Genomic DNA, 7,026 nt, shown 5'->3' with positions numbered 1-7,026 from the left:
TTGTTATTGAGCTGCTTGACTGGGGCCATCGATGCAGCCTGGGGCACTTCAGTGAAGGATGGTTCTGTGGTCTGCAGCTGACTTGCGGTGTGGCACTGAAGTGAACTAAACAGGAGACCACCGGACTCCTGGTTTGATATTTCCCGTAGGCTGTTCATTTGCTTTTTGCCACTGACACAATTTGTACTCTTTCCACGTGTTACATGTTTGATGCTTTCTTGAACAGGTTCCATGGTGCTTCTTTGTTTTGTGGCTGCCTGCAGGAGGACGAAGCTCAGAGTTGTATTCTGTGTGCATACTTTGATAATAAATAGAATCTGTTTATGTCAAAGGACAACATAGTCTGAGAATTGTGCTCAGGTCAGCCCGCAAGTGTGGCCATGCTTCCAAAGCCAACACAGCATGCCGGCAATTTCACAACCCTAACCGATATCTCTCTGGAACATGGGAGGAAACCAGAGCACTCAGAGGAGTCCTACGCTGTCACAGGGAGAAGTACAGATTCCTTACAGACAGCGGCAAAAACTGAACCCCAATCACAGTTGCTGATGCTGTAATTGTTATGCTAACCGCCATATTAGCACAATGCCTGTAAGGTGGCACAGAGAACAGAGCTGCTTCCTCATAGATCCAGTGACTTGGATCCCTGACCACCAGTGCATTCTGTGTAGAATTTCCCTGCTCTCCGTCACTGTGTGGATTTCCTCCACTTGCTCCAGTTGTTAACCATATTCCAGAGATGAGTAGCTGGTAGGTTAATTAGCTAATTGTTCTTGGTATAGTTGGGTGGCAGGAGTTGATAGGCGTGTGAGCAATAATAGGTTACAGGGAAATTAGCGAGAAAATCGGAGTGATGGAACTGCTTTAAGAGTGAGCATAGCCTGAATGGGTTCAATAGCTATCGTCGACATTATCAGGAACATGAAATAATGTGAAGCCCTCTCGCTTCCCTCTAATAGCTTGAAAACTTCAATCTTATAACCATTTAAGGGAATACAATCCTAATACATGTAATATATCCTTGTAATTGCTTTAGGCCTGTGTATCATTCTGATTGATCTGCAGCCCAGTGCATTTAAGACTAATAAATCTCCTGAGAGGTGTTGGGCCCGGAATCTGCCGCTGCACTTCAGGCATGGTCTGATGCGAGCAGGTGCCAGCTGCAGTACTGCTGTTGTGCTTTTGCTTTCCTGCTCTCTAGCTGATGTTCCATTTGTCTGCACGATTACGTTCCGTCTTTACCCATAACATTTTAATTATCTCTTTCCACAGATCTCTAATCTCTATTTTCACTGCTTATGTTTCCAAGCATTACTTATTAAGCAATACACACAGTGTGCTGGAGGAACTCAGCAGATCAGGCAGCATCTATGGATAGGAATATACAGTTAACGTTTTGGGCAAAGACCCTTCATTCAGTCTGGATGAAGGGTTTCAGCCTGTAACATCGACTATTTATTCCCATCCATTGATGCTGCCTGACCTTCAGAGCTCCTCCAGTACAATGTGTGTATTGTTCTAGATTTCCAGCAACTGCAGTAACTCTTGTGTCCATTACTTACTAAGCACTTACCCTTTTGCATTAGACCAAAAATGAATGACTTCACACTTGCTGACACTACAATCAATGTGTCTCTTTGTCTGCTTTCCATCCATCGGCTCAGCCGTCTGTACACGTTACATGAGGTTTACATATATCCCCTGATATTTACCAGATAATTACATGACATCCAAATGTTTGTATTCAGTGCCCTGGCTAGCATGCCAAAAGCCTTCTTCACCATCCCGTCTAATTTTGACGCCACTTGCAGTGAAATTGTCTCCAGGTTCCAGGCCACACACTTCACTCCAAACCTCACTGAAATCCCTTGGTGACAGCTTGTATTCCAGGGTTCATCTGTCCTACAACACTCCCCAGGGCCCTGCCGTTCACTGTGAAAGTCAACACATTTCACTGATCTGAATGATCAGATGCCTGGGCTGAAAGTGTGGCAGAATGTAGTGGGAAGGGATGGGGAGATGGCGTGTACTTCAGGTCAGATGTCTCTTTGCATTTTGCTTATAAACATAAACTGCGCAAAATAGTTGCTTATTGATCTTTGATTCACAATATCATTATTCTTCTGATTAGCTTCTATCAGTTCAGTTACTTTAAGCCTTTTTTCATTACTTAAACAAAATCTGTTTCAAAGGTTCAAAGGTACAAATATATACAATATACATCCTGAAATGCTTTTTCTTCGCAATCATCCACAAAGAACAGAGGAGTGCCCCAAAGAATGAACGACAGCTAAGTGTTAGAACCCCAAAGTTCCCCCCAGCTCCCCTCCCTCCCATGCATAAGTGGCAACAAGCAATGATCCCCCTCCCCCCACCGGTAAAAAAAGGCACCAAGAACTCAAGCTTGAACAAAGCAATAGCAAAGGCACAGACTTGCAGTCACCCCAAAGACTTCACTTTTCACCTGGTATTCGACACACCGCAGGTTCTCTCTCCCCATAAGGAGGGAGAAAGAGGTGTCTCCATTTTCCCAGCGAGCGCGGAGACATAACAAACAATTTGCTGGTCTGTTATGTTGCTTTTTTCAAGCTCTGTGCCCGAAGATCACTAAGATCCCAGTTCTCCAGGCACACAGCTGTAGATATTTTGACTCCCCCAACGATACCCGGGTCTCCTGTCGTGACACCAACCCTTGATCCGCCAGTCTCCAGAGCCCTGAGATCCTCAACTTCTGAATCCGAGCCAGACTCTTAGGCCGAGCCTTTGGTGTGTCAAACAATGACCAGTTATGAACCCCGAGAGTGGGTCCCATTCCTGCAAAGAACCATAGCCAGCGTGTAACTCCAGGTCAAGGTCTTCAAAAGAACCCTGAAGGGGAAAAATAGAGATATTAAAGATGGAAATAGAGCTGTTTCTGAAGAGGCAAGCAGAGGAGTCGTGTTTACATGCCATTAACCCACCTAAGCTCCACCTTCTGCATTTGGATTGTTTTGCAATAGAACTAATTAAAAGTAATTTAAAAGCCTGTAATAGTAGCAAACTCCCATAAAGGGCAATGAGGTTTTCCAAGATCAGAGTGGGTTACCTAAGCCCTAGTTGCTCTAACAGTATGTTCTAACAGATATGAACAGCCCAGCAGCAAAGCTCCAGACTCAATCATTCTCACAGCACAGAAAAAGGCCCTTCAGTCCACTGAGTCTGTGCCAACCATTTACATTAACACTTCATTACTTCCATTTTTAAATTCTCCATCATCATCCCCAATTTCACGACTAACCAACATACCAGGAGCAAATTATAGTGAACAATTAACCTACCAACCTGCACATTGTGGGGATGTGGGAGGAAACCAGAGCTCCCTGAGGAAACCTACACAGTTGTAGGGAGAACATGCAAACCCCACACAGAGAGCACCAGGACTCAGGACTGCACTCATGTCTTCATGCTTTAAGGCAGCATCTCTACCAGTTGTGCACTGATGGTCAGTGGTCAAAGGTTCATTTTATTATCAAAGTATGAATGCAGAATACAAAGAATACAGAAAACTACATTGGTAGTTGATAGAAAGACATAAATCCCCCCGCACGAAAAGAACCGAAAACTCACAAAAACTAACAGATCACACAAACCCTAGCGCACCAACCTGCAACAAGAAGGAATGAATGAGAACATGAGAAAAATAGAGAACTGAAAGAGGTCAATATGAACTACAGTCCAATCCATAAATCTCAGAATTTCAATAACATCTCCGAGAGCATTGGGGCTCAGCGGCCCCTCCAATGGTGCTGACTCGAACCAGCAGCCCCTCCGAGGGCAGAGATGTAAACCAGCAGCCACTCCGACACCAGCGACTCGAACCAGCAGTCCCTCAGAGGGCAGAGATGTAAACCAGCAGCCACTCCGACACCAGCGACTCGAACCAGCAGCCCCTCCGAGGGCAGAGATGTAAACCAGCAGCCACTCCGACACCAGCGACTCGAACCAGCAGCCCCTCCGAGGGCAGAGATGTAAACCAGCAGCCACTCCGACACCAACGACTCGAACCAGCAGCCCCTCCGAGGGCAGAGATGTAAACCAGCAGCCACTCCGACACCAGCGACTTGAACCAGCAGCCCCTCCGAGGGCAGAGATGTAAACCAGCAGCCACTCCGACACCAGCGACTCGAACCAGCAGCCCCTCCGAGGGCAGAGATGTAAACCAGCAGCCACTCCGACACCAGCGACTCGAACCAGCAGCCCCTCCGAGGGCAGAGATGTAAACCAGCAGCCACTCCGACACCAGCGACTCGAACCAGCAGCCCCTCCGAGGGCAGAGATGTAAACCAGCAGCCACTCCGACACCAACGACTCGAACCAGCAGCCCCTCCGAGGGCAGAGATGTAAACCAGCAGCCACTCCGACACCAGCGACTCGAACCAGCAGCCCCTCCGAGGGCAGAGATGTAAACCAGCAGCCACTCCGACACCAACGACTCGAACCAGCAGCCCCTCCGAGGGCAGAGATGTAAACCAGCAGCCACTCCGACACCAGCGACTCGAACCAGCAGTCCCTCCGAGGGCAGAGATGTAAACCAGCAGCCACTCCGACACCAGCGACTCGAACCAGCAGCCCCTCAGAGGGCAGAGATGTAAACCAGCAGCCACTCCGACACCAGCGACTCGAACCAGCAGCCCCTCCGAGGGCAGAGATGTAAACCAGCAGCCACTCCGACACCAGCGACTCGAACCAGCAGTCCCTCCGAGGGCAGAGATGTAAACCAGCAGCCACTCCGACACCAACGACTCGAACCAGCAGTCCCTCCGAGGGCAGAGATGTAAACCAGCAGCCACTCCGACACCAGCGACTCAAACAAGCGACCCCTCCAATGGCGGTGACTTAGATTGGCGGATTCTTGGAGAACCGCTCGCTCTCCTCTGTATTTGCCTTGATGCTTCAATCTTTCTTGATGCATCTCATCTCTGAGCTCTCCTCGTGGTAGCTCATGTTTGCGTTTCTCTCCTGGAGCTTTTTTGAGGACGGCAGAGTGCTCGCTCACTCGATCTGTTTACATACTGAAAGTCAAAGGCTCCCACAGTTTCAAAAACAGAATTAAGATAAAAAGAATGAGTAGAAGACATAGAAAAGCTGAAATGATTGACTATTTGGGAAATGTTGCCTGAGGAATCGTTGTCCACTGGTGCCATTTTGACCAGAAGACTATTTTGCATGGATGCATAAAATGCAGTCAGGTGTAATAATTGTGCGATTTTTTATTGAACATAAAACAAAGAAGGTTAGCAATATATATCAATTCCAAAGCCCCTTTGCCATTTCAGCATGTAATAATGTTATGGTATTGATGAGTTCTGCTGGAGTGTTATTACTGTTGCAATGATTGACAGCGAGCAAGACCTTGCATTCATCAGTGTGACAATAGCCAGTCAGTTAGCTTTAGCTACAACGTTCATGGCGACTCTCCTTTTCCATCCCCAGTTTTTTATTCTTTACTTTTTCCAGTGGATGAGGACAATGACATGACCCACAATGTCATCTGAGAAGGAAAGCACTGATGGTATAGCACTTCCTTAGCTCTGTGCCAGAGTTTCGGTGCTTCAAACCTCTGGAGTGGAATGTGATTTTATTACCTGCATTGAGCACTGGCAATGACTGAACCCAGGTGCAGAGGAATGGCCAACTCTGTCACAGTGAGTGCTGACATTGGCTGAACCCAGGTGCGGAGGAACAACAGCCTCTGTCATGGTGAATACTGGCAACAGCTGAACCCAGGTGCGGAGGAACGGCCGACTCTGTCACAGTGAACACTGGTAACAGCTGAACCCAGGTGTGAAGGAACGACAGCCTCTGTCACAGTGAACACTGGTAAGAAGTGAACCCAGGTGCGGAGGAACGGCCGACTCTGTCACAGTGAACACTGGATACAGCTGAACCCAGGTGTGAAGGAACGACAGCCTCTGTCACAGTGAACACTGGCAACAGCTGAACCCAGGTGCGGAGGAACGGCCGACTCTGTCACAGTGAACACTGGTAAGAACTGAACCCAGGTGTGAAGGAACGACAGCCTCTGTCACAGTGAACACTGGATACAGCTGAACCCAGGTGTGAAGGAACGACAGCCTCTGTCACAGTGAACACTGGTAACGGCTGAACCCAGGTGCAGAGGAACAGCCGACTCTGTCACAGTGAACACTGGATACAGCTGAACCCAGGTGTGAAGGAACGACAGCCTCTGTCACAGTGAACACTGGTAAGAAGTGAACCCAGGTGCGGAGGAACGGCCGACTCTGTCACAGTGAACACTGGATACAGCTGAACCCAGGTGTGAAGGAACGACAGCCTCTGTCACAGTGAACACTGGCAACAGCTGAACCCAGGTGCGGAGGAACGGCCGACTCTGTCACAGTGAACACTGTTAACAGCTGAACCCAGGTGCGGAGGAACGGCCGACTCTGTCACAGTGAACACTGGATACAGCTGAACCCAGGTGTGAAGGAACGGCAGCCTCTGTCACAGTGAACACTGGCAACAGCTGAACCCAGGTGTGAAGGAACAACAGCCTCTGTCATAGTGAGCACTGGTAACAGCTGAACCCAGGAGTGAAGGAACGACAGCCTCTGTCACAGTGAACACTGGTAACGGCTGAACCCAGGTGTGAAGTAACGACAGCCTCTGTCACAGTGAACACTGGCAACAGCTGAACCCAGGTGCGGAGGAACGGCCGACTCTGTCACACTGAACACTGATAAGAACTGAACCCAGGTGCGGAAGAACGGCCGACTCTGTTACAGTGAACACTGGTAACAGCTGAACCCAGGTGTGAAGGAACGACAGCATCTGTCATAGTGAGCACTGGTAACAGCTGAACCCAGGTGTGAAGGAACGACAGCCTCTGTCACAGTGAACACTGGTAACGGCTGAACCCAGGTGCAGAGGAACGGCCGACTCTGTCACAGTGAACACTGGCAACAGCTGAACCCAGGTGCGGAGGAACGGCCGACTCTGTCACAGTGAACACTGGTAAGAACTGAA

General features: G+C 48.7%; 1 long non-coding RNA gene across 1 annotated transcript in view; it reads right to left on the bottom strand.

Moving 5' to 3' along the window:
- Nucleotides 1-2,376: 2,376 nt before the first annotated feature.
- LOC132405290 (uncharacterized) overlaps nt 2,377-7,026 on the bottom strand; it is a 38,370-nt gene continuing 33,720 nt past the window's right edge. Inside the window, exon 3 of the long non-coding RNA XR_009515799.1 lies at nt 2,377-2,868. This is a non-coding gene — a long non-coding RNA (uncharacterized LOC132405290). The remainder of the gene's footprint in view (nt 2,869-7,026) is intronic.

Source organism: Hypanus sabinus, chromosome 2 (assembly GCF_030144855.1).
Source record: "Hypanus sabinus isolate sHypSab1 chromosome 2, sHypSab1.hap1, whole genome shotgun sequence".
Taxonomy (NCBI): domain Eukaryota; kingdom Metazoa; phylum Chordata; class Chondrichthyes; order Myliobatiformes; family Dasyatidae; genus Hypanus; species Hypanus sabinus.
This window is presented reverse-complemented; position numbering and strand designations above follow the sequence as displayed.